The following is a 13,081-nucleotide window of genomic DNA, read 5'->3' as shown; positions in this document are numbered from 1 at the left end:
ATCTCCACCAAGAAACTTGATAGCATGTTGTCCTCATAAAAATCCTCACATGACAAGAATGGTTTGGGTTATACTGGAGAAGGAAACTCCAACAGCGAACCTAAGAAGGAAGTGAGGTTCATATCAGCCAAGAGTATTAAGAAACTTAAAGAAGTGAAGTCTAAGGCTATGACCACTGCTGCTGAGAAGAGAACCACTAGAGCAAAACCAAAAGATAAAGGGAAGTCATTACCCAAAAATCAAAAGGGGCCTTATGTGAAGCATGTGTGTCATCATTATGGCATTTAAGGGCACACAAGACCCAATTGTTTCAAGTTTCATGCACTCAAGAAGGCCAACTCCATGCATGGCCAAAAAAGTTCAAAGAAAAGGCCAAAGGGAACACAACCTAAGGAAGAAAATGAAGGACATCTCATTGGATACATCATGGAAATGCTGAAGAACATCTCTATATGCCTTGCTAGCTTCATTTCGAGGTTGGAAAGCTATGTTGGTTGTACCCCTCCATCCAAGGTTCTCACCCAAAACACTCACAAAGTGTGGGTGAAAAAGGGTACTCATGCATGATTATTCCCTATGCCCATGCATTAATTCTTTCGATGTTTGGGGTTATAGGTTCATGCATCGTGTCATGCAAAATCTTCTTGTGTCATTGCTTTAGGTTCATAGCATGTTTCTTTTTCAAGCTGTGTTTTGTTCGTGTTTTTTTTTAATTTATTTTTTCTCTTACTTTTCTTGTTATGTTTTTTAGTGTGTTGAAAAATTCAAAGGCTCATAAAATTTGAAAAATCTCCGAAAGTTTGATCACTTGTTTTGTGTATATCACATGTGAGTTTGGCCTAGTACCTTCGTACTAATGGGGAAGTGCATTTACGAGCATAGCTTGTTTTGTATGCACATCTATCTTTGTGGAAAAAATCTTGAAATCTATGTATGATTGTTGTAAATTGATCTTCAAGCTTGTCATAAATGATTAGTCAATAGTCTTGTTGATCTTGATACATGCATAGACTTGTGCCTATATCTTTTCCCACGCTTTTATGTTTTTGCTATGTAGCTTATCAAATGTCAAATCTTGAAAAGAGATATTGAGCTGCAAAAGCTGTCGCACATACTAGTATTTGACTAGGAAAAAGGAAAAGCGACTTGTATTGAAATGTATGGTGCCTCAAAAAGCCAAAGGCTCACTTACAAAGTTGAAATATCAAAAAGTTTAGGCATCAATCTCAAAATGAGATGTTTTGTTCAAAATTGATTAATGTTATGATTTGTAAAGAAGCCAAATGAAAAACTTCAAAGTTATGTAATCATTTTTCTTGTGGAAGATCATATATGTTCATTTCTATAATTGAGATAATCCACTTGACTTAGTACTAGTTGTGTATGACTTGATTGAATTGATCATTAAAACTTCACTCTAAACTAAGGACTATTCCAAATTTGATACTCACACACAACACACAAGACTTTGTTCAATGAATGCTTATATCATTTGTGTGATTGTACATGATCAAATGTGATGTGTATACTCAATTGCTTGTCGATGAAACCCAAACAGATTTTTGAGTATTTTATATGTTTTTCAAAGTATTTTTATACTTTCATACTTTAAGTTTTTGTTCAAAATGCATTTGTGTGTTGTTCTTAAAAAAACTTGTTCAGAGGCATTTTCGAGAGAAGCTCGCGACTAAGCACTTCCTATGAAAAGAGGTAAAGGCAAAAACTGAAAAACACAAATTTCAGACAGAAACTTTCGCGATTGTCTCGCAACTATTTTGCGACTAAAAGCTTCCCACAAAAGTTTTTGTGCTACAGAAGTGTTTTTCGCAAGTAATTTTGTGACTATCTAACCTGCGAAAAACGTATGTTTTCAGTTTTATAAGGCTGATGTGACTAATTTTTAAAACACTTAAGTTCACTCCTTGTGCCTCACTCAAACCTCACTCAACCCAAAACTATTTTTTTCACTCAAAACCCTCCAATTTCAAGTCCAAATCTCTGTAAAATCTCTTCAAAGGTATGTTTCTTAACATTCTTTTCAGATTTTCATTTCTAAATTATGCAGAATTTGATTTAGGGTTTTTGAATTGGGGATTTTCGAAAAAGAGGTTGGGAACTATGTTTTTGGGCAAAAAAATTTCAAAGTTTTGATTGGGCTTTGCCCCATTTGTTTTGTTTGTATCTGTGTTGGCCCCATGTGGCATTTTGATCTTGTATTTAGGCACATTTTCATTTGTTCATGCATTGCTCATTTGTGTAGTGTAGTGGTGCATTCCATGTGTTTGATAAAATGCCCAAGTGGCATTTTTGAGTTGTTTTGGACTCCAATGAGTCCCCATTTTTGGGTTTACCCTTGATTGAACTTGTTTAACATGTTTTGATCTTTGGGTGTATGTTTTACACATTTTGACCCACGTGTGCTTCACCTTGCCTTGCCATGCATCACTTAGGCACACACCATGCACACTTCTTGCACACTTGATGCACACACATGCACAGTGGACTTCTTTTTTTTTTTACATTTTAGTGATATTCTCATGTTTTAACACTTAAAGCATGTTCATTTGACATTGTTGTGCTCTGTTCTAAGTCTTTGTGCTTATTTTTTATGAACTAACTTGACGCTAATCAAGTTTGTGTTCTTGTTTTTGTATTTTTGCTTTTGTTTTTGTGTTTTGTGTTTGTTTGTGCAGATGTCTCCTACAAAGCACTATGCCTCCAAGAAACCCTCAAAGCGTGCTCGCACTGACTCAGCAAATTTCCGCTCCATTGAGGCAGACATGGTGTAACACCCCAACCCAACTTTATAGTTAACCTATGTGTTCAAGTTGTTAATTATTATTTGAGTCAATTACTTTCTAAAATTAATATAAGAGTATTTAATAAACATATTATTTGATAATGCCATTGAATAAGAATTGTAAAGACTATAAATAATTAATGGTCATTTGTATTATCAATATATACTAAGTATGTACAGAACTATATTAAGTGGTTAAGTTATTAGATATATAGTTTTTGGTATTTAATTAAGTGTTTAAAGGTAAGAGTTTATATGCAAAGTTATATTATTATTTGGGCCTTTCTAGAATATAGAACTATGGGGTGAAAAGTGCAAATACCAAAAGTTGAAAAGGTGAATCAACCTTTTCTTTCCTTATCTTTCTTGTGAAGAAGTTGCTGTGTTTTTGCACCATAGGGTTTTGTAACCAAACATCTTCTTGATCTTCATTGTGTGGATGAATTGAAGAACTTTGCAACCAACAAATCTTCTCTAGTTGGTGATTGAAGTTGCGTACTGGGATCCGCGCAATTGGTTAGCCACGTACTTGGGAGCCGTACATCAAAAGGAGAAATTGTCACTACTGAACAAGTCCAATTGGGTATTGGGGTAAGGGTTCAACTGTAGGTTGGTAAGGTACTTGGGATTCCTTTACTTGTAATCGCTTGTTGTGATAATAGTGAAATTTCGGGAGTAGTGACTTTAAAATCACCCGGTGGGGTTTTTGCTGTATAGATTTTCTCCATTCGTAAACAAATCACCGTGTCATTTATTTTTCGCTGCATACTTTAGTTTATTGGTGATTTTTTTGTGCTACCACGTATTTGCATGTTAATTTGATTAATTAATAAACTTGGCTAATTAATCAATTAATTCATCACAAGGGGTCAATACGTTTTTGGCCTATCAAGTAGAGAGCTTTTCAGAGAAGAAAACCCTAGCCACAAACCCTTGAAAGTGTGAGATTGTCATACCTACAATTCTCTACACCATCCATTGTGGTTTTCCTCTACTCCTACCTCTCCATTTTCAAATCCTTGAGAAGTTGATAGCCCAAACACTTGCCACACCCATACTGAATGTCCAGTGAGGTTTTGGTGCTGCTAGGAATCATTGGAAGAAGCCAAGCTTAGGTAGATGCAATTGGGCACATTGTTGATCCAGAAAGCTAGACAAGACACAGTTTCGAGAAGCCTTGTTGGAGTAGGAGCTTGGAGGACTTAGGTGCACTGGGTAGGTTATGCTTGGAGGTTCTCTTGTGTGTATCCCAACTTATTGTCTAGTAGATTGATTTACCACTTGGAGGGCAACGGAGAGGTTTTCGTCGAGTTCTTCAATTTCCTCTTTAATAACACATTGACGTGTTATCTTGTGTTTGCATCTCTCTTCCATACTCTTTTAGCTTTCATTTTACTGCCGTATTTTGTTGAATGTGGCTTAGAGTAGTTGTATTATTTGTTCGCTCGCATTTACTTTATTTCGCACTTAGTTTAAGTTAGAGTAAAATTAACCGAGTCATAATTTTTTAATTTGGGATCTAAACAACTCTTGTGTTTTTAACACAAATTTGAGCTTTCAAACTAAAAACAAGCTAGTATATTTAGGCCAATTATAATTTGTTCAATCCAAACCTACTACCATTAATTTTAGGCCAATTATAGTTGCATAAAATTAAGTGCGTAAATCATCAGTTCATGGTTTCCTTCCAACCCCTGTATATTTTGCATAAAATTTAACAAGTAGAAAAATATTAGAACCACCAACAGCAGCCATGATAAGGAAGCAATTGCGGCCTCTGTTGATGCTAAAACCTCCATTTGCTTGTTGAGGAGTTCAAGCCACAGCTATGGACACTTTTTGGTGTCCCACAACTACGTGGTCTTTGAAAAAATTTTGATAGGATAATTGTGTTTTCAAAAGTGACACTTGCAAGCCTAATATTAGGTGCAATTTTTGCTTAATTAATGGTCCCCTTGATATTAACAGAAAATCTACAATTTTTTTTTTTTTATAAATAGAAAATCTACAAAGTTACAAACACTCCAGTGGCCCTTAGTTAGCTCCTTCCCATGTCTTTTTGTAGCTTAAACCACAATTGCATATAACAGAGGAATTTGGTAGCACCCTTGTGGTAGCAAGAGAGGGGCCCCATTTTTCTTTAGGGATGAGTTTTACCAAATAAACACTATGGTAAATAATTTGGCAGTATCAACTTTATCATGAATGGTGTTAATAATGATTGATTTATCATTTCGTAAAATATCAGAGTAATATTGCAGGTTCTTAAAACCATATTCAGGGATCTAATGAAACTTTGGGGGAAAGTAGCTTTTTGCAATCTAAAAGGGATCTCTGATTGCTGATTTATTTGGTTAAATAAAAAACAGGTTTTGGAAATATTGTTTTTTAATGTATTAGGAAGCATTGGGATCTCTGGGGTAAATAGTTTTCACAGGTTGGTTAACAAAGGTTAAAGCATAAGGATCATAAGTTGAGGCTAGGACAGATGAATAGTTGGGCTTAGGAACCTAAGGGGGTAAAATGGTTAACAATTTCAACTAGAGAAATAGGTTCTTTTTTCACAATTTGTTTGGCTGTTTCAATAGGATGTTTGTCCTTGGATCTCCTATTTGCCATTGTGGCATTGTAGAAATTCACAAGGAAATCAGGAACAGTGTTTTGAGATCCTTTAATATATTCAATAGTAAAGTCAAAAACACTTAAAATGGCTTGCCATCGGGCCAAAATATGTTTTGAAGCAATATTCTCAACATCTTTTTCAATAACCTATTTAGAACTTTTACAATGAATTCCTAATAAAAACTTTTGGTTTAACAAATCACTATGAAACTTTGAAATACATAGTACTATAGCTAAAATCTCTTTCTTTATAGTACTATAATTTAGTTGTGCAGAATTCTAGACTCCAAAATAGAAGCGAACAATTTGTTCAAATGAATCTGGTAGAATCCTTTGTTTAAGAATACCTCCATAACCAATGTCAGAAGCATTAGTTTCAATAATTTTGAAAGCATTAACAATAGGAATACCAAGACAAGGCAGAGTTTTAACATGGGATTTGATTTGTTTAACAAGGGAAGTATAGATGTCAAACCAAGGTGGAGGATTGCTTTGTAACCGATCAAAAAGTGGTTTACATTGCTTCCTTAAATCCTTGTAAAAATCAGCAACATAATTTAATGAACCAAGGAACCTTTGTAGTTGGGTTTTCTCAATAATTTCATTAGGAAATTTATCAGCAAATTGAATAGCTCTATCAATGGGGCGAATTTGTCCTTCAGCAATATCATAACCAAGGAAACTTACCTTAGTTTGGAACAGTTTAATTTTCTTAGCAGAGACAAAAAGTCCATTTCTTTTGATGGTTTCTAGAAACGAGTACAAATGTTTCCAGTGTTCATCAATAGAATTGGAGAAAATCAGGACATCATCAATATAAACAATAGTGAAATGGCTGAAAGAGTTGAATATGTCATTCATGATGTTTTGGAATTCCCCGGGGGAATTTTTGAGACCAAAAGGCATAACATTCCATTCAGTGTCCAAAAAGAGTGGTGAAAGCAGTTTTGTACCTATCCTTTTCACTAGTATGGACTTGCCAAAATCCAGACTTCATATCAAACTTGGAAAAAATTACAGCATCACTCAATCTATGAACTAAGTCATTTTTATTAGGGATAGGATACCTAATCCATTCTAAGACTTTGTTCAAAGGCTTGTAATTAATCACAAGGCGAGGGGTTCCCCTCTCAAGGTCAGCATTTTTTTGAACATAATAAGTAGCACAAGACCAAGGGGATTTGCTATTCCTAATATGCTTTTTCTCGAGCAAATCTTTAATTTCAGTTTTCCAAAATTCAATAGTTTCAGCGTTCATTTGAATAGGGCGAGCCTTAGTAGGAATATTCTTTTCATTGAAATCTTTAACATAAGGCAAGCCAACAATATGTTTTTTCTTATACCAAAAAGCATTTGGAATATCAGAACAAATATCATTCATCAAGATTTTCTGAAAATTATCAATCTTGGATTGCAATAATTTATCAGACAATTGTTTAGCAATTCTTTTGTATCTAACCTCTTATCTGAAAATTAATTAGACTCAGAGCATCATTATTATCAATTCCAAATTTTGAAGTAAATTTAAATTTTACTTGCTGTCCAAAAGGATCAGTAGTAATTCCATCATGTTCAACAAAGAAAGGATACAAAGTAGCAATGAAAGGAAGTCCAAGAATAACTTTATCAGTCATATTCTTAACAAGCGCAGAAGGTATCTTGAAACAAACATTATTATGGCAAACATGAGCATTACTCAATTCATATTTGATCTACATTTGAGTACCATTAGCCAAAACCAATCTTTCAGTTGACTTTTGAAAATATTTGGAAGGAATCAGACCTTCCTAAATACAGTTTACATTAGCACCAGAATCAATCATAGCAATGGTGTTGACAGCATAATCATGAGAAACAACAATTCTGACTTTAGTAAACCATTTTGGAGGCATGATATGTTTAACAAGAGCAAGTTGATTATCAATCAAAACATTACCAGAAGCATCATTAGAAGGAGGAGATTGTTGAGTGGATTCATCTCGATCTTCTTGCTCATCATGATCATTATCAGACTAATGTTTATCCAAATTTTTATCAATCTTGAGTAACAACAATTCTTGTTTAAGATTAGTATTATCATCTTTAATAGTTTTAACATCATTTTTTAGTTGGATTATTTCTTGTTTAACCGCAACAATTTCATGCTGAAGATCATTAACAGTTGATTCTTTGGTTTTCTTTTTATTAAATCTTTCCAAAGTTTCTTCAAAACTTACCTTTGATTTAAGTTTTTTAACAGTTTTATCTCTTGTTAAGTTTTGTTTGAACTTATTAAGAAATTCCTTTTGTAGTACTGGATTATCAATTTACTTATTAAAGTTAATAACAAATTACCTTGTTCTTCTTCTTTAGTTAACACATTAACAGATTTGATAACGTTACAACATGAATCTCTGCATCCAAGTTTAACATTAGGAGAACTAGAAGTATCATTGCAAGAGTGATAAGCAGAATCAGATGAGGAGGAGAAATCCTCTTCAAAAGAATCAGTCAAAGCAGTAGATTCAAGAATCTGAAACAGTTCATTTTGATCATTATCATTAATGTATAACAAGTTCAATTTATTTTTCAATTTACTAGGTTTCTGGTTACATTCTTTACTGAAATGGCCAAATTTGTCATAGTCAAAGCACTTACCTTTACCTGATCTCTGTTTATCATATTTAAAAGCAAATTTCTTCTTAGCATAAAAATCATTAGGTTTAACAAAGTTGGTTCTATATCTTTTATTTTTTTTTATGGCTATAATTTTTGTAAACTTTATCATGTTTACTTTTCCCTTTTTTCCTAGAAGAAGCAATAGGGAGTAAACCATATTGTTCACAGAAATTACCCATTTCATATTTAGCTTTCTTTTTATTTTTTAATTGTTGTTTTAACAATTTTTCATCATTACACATGTTGATTCCAAGTTTTTTAATAGTACTGAAAATATCACCATAGGTTAAATTATCATAGTCAATAGAATCATTTTTACCAATTAATTCTTGTTTTACCTTATGAGCAAAGATAGGAGGCAGACCATCAATAAACCTCTCTTTCCAATAAGGCTTCGTGGAGTCTTTTCGGAGCATGTCTTTGGAAATGAAAACATCTTGGTACCATCTGTAATCAGACATAGTAGGACATCTCAAATTATTCAAATAATCAAAAATTCGAGATGAAACATTAGATGGAGTACTAACAAAATGTTTGAGAATAGTCTAGATAAAGGTATTGACACCATCAGGAATACCTCACCCAATACTTTCACAAAAATAGGCATACCTTCGTTATCTTTTTTAACAGAATGTTTAATAGAATCCCTGGATTCTTTTGTGAGATGTGAATCCCACCATCCTCAAAGAGTGCCAGAAAAACTAGAAACAAGTAGGTCAACAATATCAGGGTGATCAAGATCAACATGATTATTCATGTATGCAGTAGCAACCATGGACATATGGGCCATTTTGTTAACAATTTCTTGTTTAGACAAGCCATCGATATTCCATTGATAAAGCTTTTCAGTAGAAATAGAGAATTGAGTTTGAAAAAATCTTTCTTCAAACTGCATATCAGGAGGAGTAGGTTTTGAATACCAGTTCTTTGTAAAAGACATGGATTTGGATTTTCCAAAAAATCTTTTAACTTCTGGTATACCATCATCAAAAACATTTTTGTAAGAAACAGAAGATAATGAGTCAGAATACGTGTTTTCATCAGAAACAATTTCTTTCTCATTTCTTGAAATAGCACAAGCAACACTTCTGGAAGTAGAAGTACTTTTAGTCTTAACTTTTAAATCAACAATCATTTTTTCAACATTTTCAAGAGTTTTACTCTGAGAAGTTTTGAAATTCATTTTTTCTCTTTGACTAGGTAAATCAATCAAAGGTTTCTCAGGTTTTGAAATAGCAGTTTTTTCAACAATCTTTTCTTCAATACGATTAAGTTGTTGAATAATAACATGCAAGGATTCATTAGCAAAATTGTTTTGTTCAACAATGGCAGAAACAAGAGTTTTATCATCAGCAATTTTGAAAGGGGAGGCCTTTACCTCAGCATTTTGATGAGTTATCAAAAAAGTTTCAAGGGGAGGATGACTAGACCGAACAATGGTTTTGTCTTCCTTAACAAAATTTTATTTTCTTATTATGTTCAAATGATTAGTATGAACTTCATTTTTTGAAACATACTAATTTTCAAGGTAATCAAAAAACAAAATGTGTTTTCCTAATTGACTAATTTTTTCTTTCCATTTCCATTTAACTCAATCTTTCTCTAATTGAGTAAAAGTACTTTAGTAATACTTCCTTTTACTTCTGTTTTTGCATAAATAAATTCATTATACAAAGCAACCATATCAATTTCAAATTTTAGATTTACGAGATTTAAAACTCTTGATTGACTTTGGTAAATAGGGGTTTCAATAGGTGGAAAATCAGATCCAAAAGGAGCATTAGATTTTGCATCATCTTCTTCTTCATTAGCATTTCTGCTTATATTAAAGGAAGGATCATTTTTAGTTGAATAAAAAGCAGTGCTAACTTGGGAGTTATTGTTTGCAACTCCTTTTAGCTTCAAATCAATTGGTTTTCCAAAATTCTTTTTCAAAAACTCATCAGTATCATGATCTCTTTTGACAAAACTTTTAGATCCAGCAAAGGAATGTCTTCCTTCGTTGATCCTTAAGGGTTTGTTATCACCAAAACATATTTTAACAGTACCATCAAGGTATTCTTGAATATGAGTAAGATCAAGTTCATCAAAAATAGGTTTAACAAGTGGTGATTCTCATTCCAAAATCCATTCTTTGGGAAGAGTAACATCTTACCATTGAATCATTTTGGGGACTTGAATCTTAGCATCAAGGGTTGAACATTGGATTAACATAGTTTTACCAGCAGGATCTCTTCCTTTAGCATAAGGACTCAACTGAGAATCAAGCAATCGGTAATAAAGGGGTAAATAAGAGCAAAAGGCTTACTACCTTCATCCATATCATAACCAGATGTCAATATGTTCAATGTCAAAGCTTTAACAATATTAGGATCATTCAAGGCAAGAGCAAGATCAGGATAACAATCAAATTAAACAAGACCATCATACAAAGAAGCAGTAATCATACCAAGAACGCTATCATTAAATCTTTTAAATCAAGCATCTCTTAGGCACATCAGAATAGAAGCATTAATACCTTTTCTAGTCAATGGTTTAACAACAATGATGAGCAAGAAGATGGAGATGAATCCGCTCAACAAGCTCGTCCTTCTGATTATGCTTCTGGTAATGTTTTGATTCATTTGATTGATAATCAACTTGCTCTTGTTAAACATGTGATGCCTCCAAAATGGTTTACAAAAGTTAAAATAGTTGTTTCTCATGATTATGCTTTAAATACTATTGCTATGATTGATTATGGTGCTAATGTGAATTGTATTCAGGATGGACTGATCCTTTCCAAATATTTTAAATAATCAATTGAAAGATTGGTTTTTGCTAATGGTACTCAAATGAAGATCAAATATGAATTGATCCCTTCCAATTAGACAAGCCATCGATAATCCCTTCCAAATATGTTTGTTTCAAGATACCTTCTGTACTTGTTAAAAATATGACTGATAAAGTGATTCTTGGTCTACCTTTCATAGCCACTTTGTATCCTTTCTTTGTTAAAGATGATGAAATTAGTGCTAATCCTTTTGGACAAAAAGTAAAGTTCAAATTTGTTTCAAAATTTGAAATTGATAATGGTGATGCTTTGAGTTTGATTCATGCTAAAGTAAAACATCTCAACTTCCTTAAACAAGAAGTTAGATACAAAAGAACTGCTGAACAGTTGTCTGATAAATTATTTCAATCCAAGATTGATAATTTTCATAAAATCTTGATGAATGATGTTTGCTCTGATGTTCCTAATGCTTTTTGGCATAGGAAAAAACATATTGTTGACCTGCCTTATGTTAAAAATTTTAATGAAAAGAATATTCCTACTAAAGCTCGCCTTATTCAGATGAATGCTCAAACTATTGAATTTTGTAAAACTGAAATCAATGATTTACTCAAGAAAAAACTGATTAGAAATTACAAATCTCCTTGGTCTTGTGTTGCTTTTTATGTCCAAAAAAATGCTGAACTTGAGAAAGGAACCTCTCGCCTTGTGATAAACTACAAGCCTTTGAACAAAGTCTTAGAATGGATTAGGTATCCTATTCCCAACAAGAATGACTTAGTTCATAGATTGAGTGATGCTGTAGTTTCTTCCAAGTTTGATATGAAGTCTGGATTTTGGCAAGTCCAGATTAATGAAAAGGATAGGTACAAAACTGCTTTCACCACTCCTTTTGGTCACTATGAGTGGAATGTCATGTCTTTCGGTCTCAAAAATGCTCCTAGTGAATTCCAAAATATTATGAACGACATCTTCAACTCCTTCAGTCATTTCACCATTGTTTATATTGATGATGTCCAGATTTTTTCCAATTCCATTGATGAACATTGGAAACATTTGTATTCGTTTCTAGAAACCATTAAAAGAAATGGCCTTGTTGTCTCTACTAAGAAAATTAAATTATTCCTCCGCCTTGGTCTGATGTCCATACTTCCCTTGTTAAACAAATCAAATCCCATGTTAAAACACTGCCTTGTCTTGGTATTCCTACTGTTAGTGCTTTTAAAATTGTTGAAACTAATGCCTCTGACATTGGTTATGGAGATATTCTGAAACAAAGGATTCTACCAGAATCATCTAAACAAATTGTTCGCTTTTATTCTGGAATCTGGAATTCTGCACAACTGAATTATAGTACTACAAAGAAAGAGATTTTAGCTATAGTACTATGTATTTCAAAATTTCAAAGTGACTTGTTAAATCAAAAGTTTTTAATGAGAATTTATTGCAAAAGTGCTAAATATGTTATTGAAAAAGATGTTGAGAATATTGCTCCAAAACATATTTTTGCCTGATGGCAAGCTATTTTAAGTGTTTTTGATTTTTCTATTGAATATATTAAAGGATCTCAAAACATTGTTCCTAATTTCCTTACTCGTGAATTTCTGCAGTGCCACAATGGCAAGTAGAAGATCCAAGGACAAACATCTTGCTGAAACACCCAACCAAATTGTGAAAAAAGAACTTGTTTCTCCTATTGAAATTGTTAACCGTTTTACCCCCTTAGGAACAATTCCTAAGCCTAACTATTCATCTGTCCTGGCCTTAACCTATGATCCTTATGCCTTGACCTTTGTTTCCCAACCTGTGAAAACTATTTACCCATGATAAAGTTGACACTTCCAAAATCATTTACCATAGTGTTTATTTGGTAAGACTCACCCTGAAGAAAAATGGGGCCCTTCTCCTGCTTCCACGAGGGTGCTACCAAATTCCTCTATTACATATTCTTATTATGATTACATTACTGCCTGGTTCATGCTTATGCTTAACCAAAACAAGACAATGACTCATTCTTGGTTTGTTAATTTTGAAAAAACCTTCAATATTGACGATAAGCTGCTTCTTTGGTTCATCCGATGGTGGAATCAATTTAGCCCTGTTGCTGACATTTTTCCCGGACCATTACTGGGCTCCTACAAAATTTTTGCTAGTGCCCTTAAAACTAATCCCAATAATGCCAAATTCCCTGACTTGCTTCACTTTGTCAAGCCTTTTAAAGTTCCTTG

Source organism: Castanea sativa, chromosome 5 (genome assembly GCF_040712315.1).
Source record: "Castanea sativa cultivar Marrone di Chiusa Pesio chromosome 5, ASM4071231v1".
In the NCBI taxonomy this organism is placed as follows: Eukaryota; Viridiplantae; Streptophyta; class Magnoliopsida; order Fagales; family Fagaceae; genus Castanea; species Castanea sativa.
The sequence above is the reverse complement of the archived record's forward strand: the minus strand, read 5'-3'. Positions refer to the sequence as shown.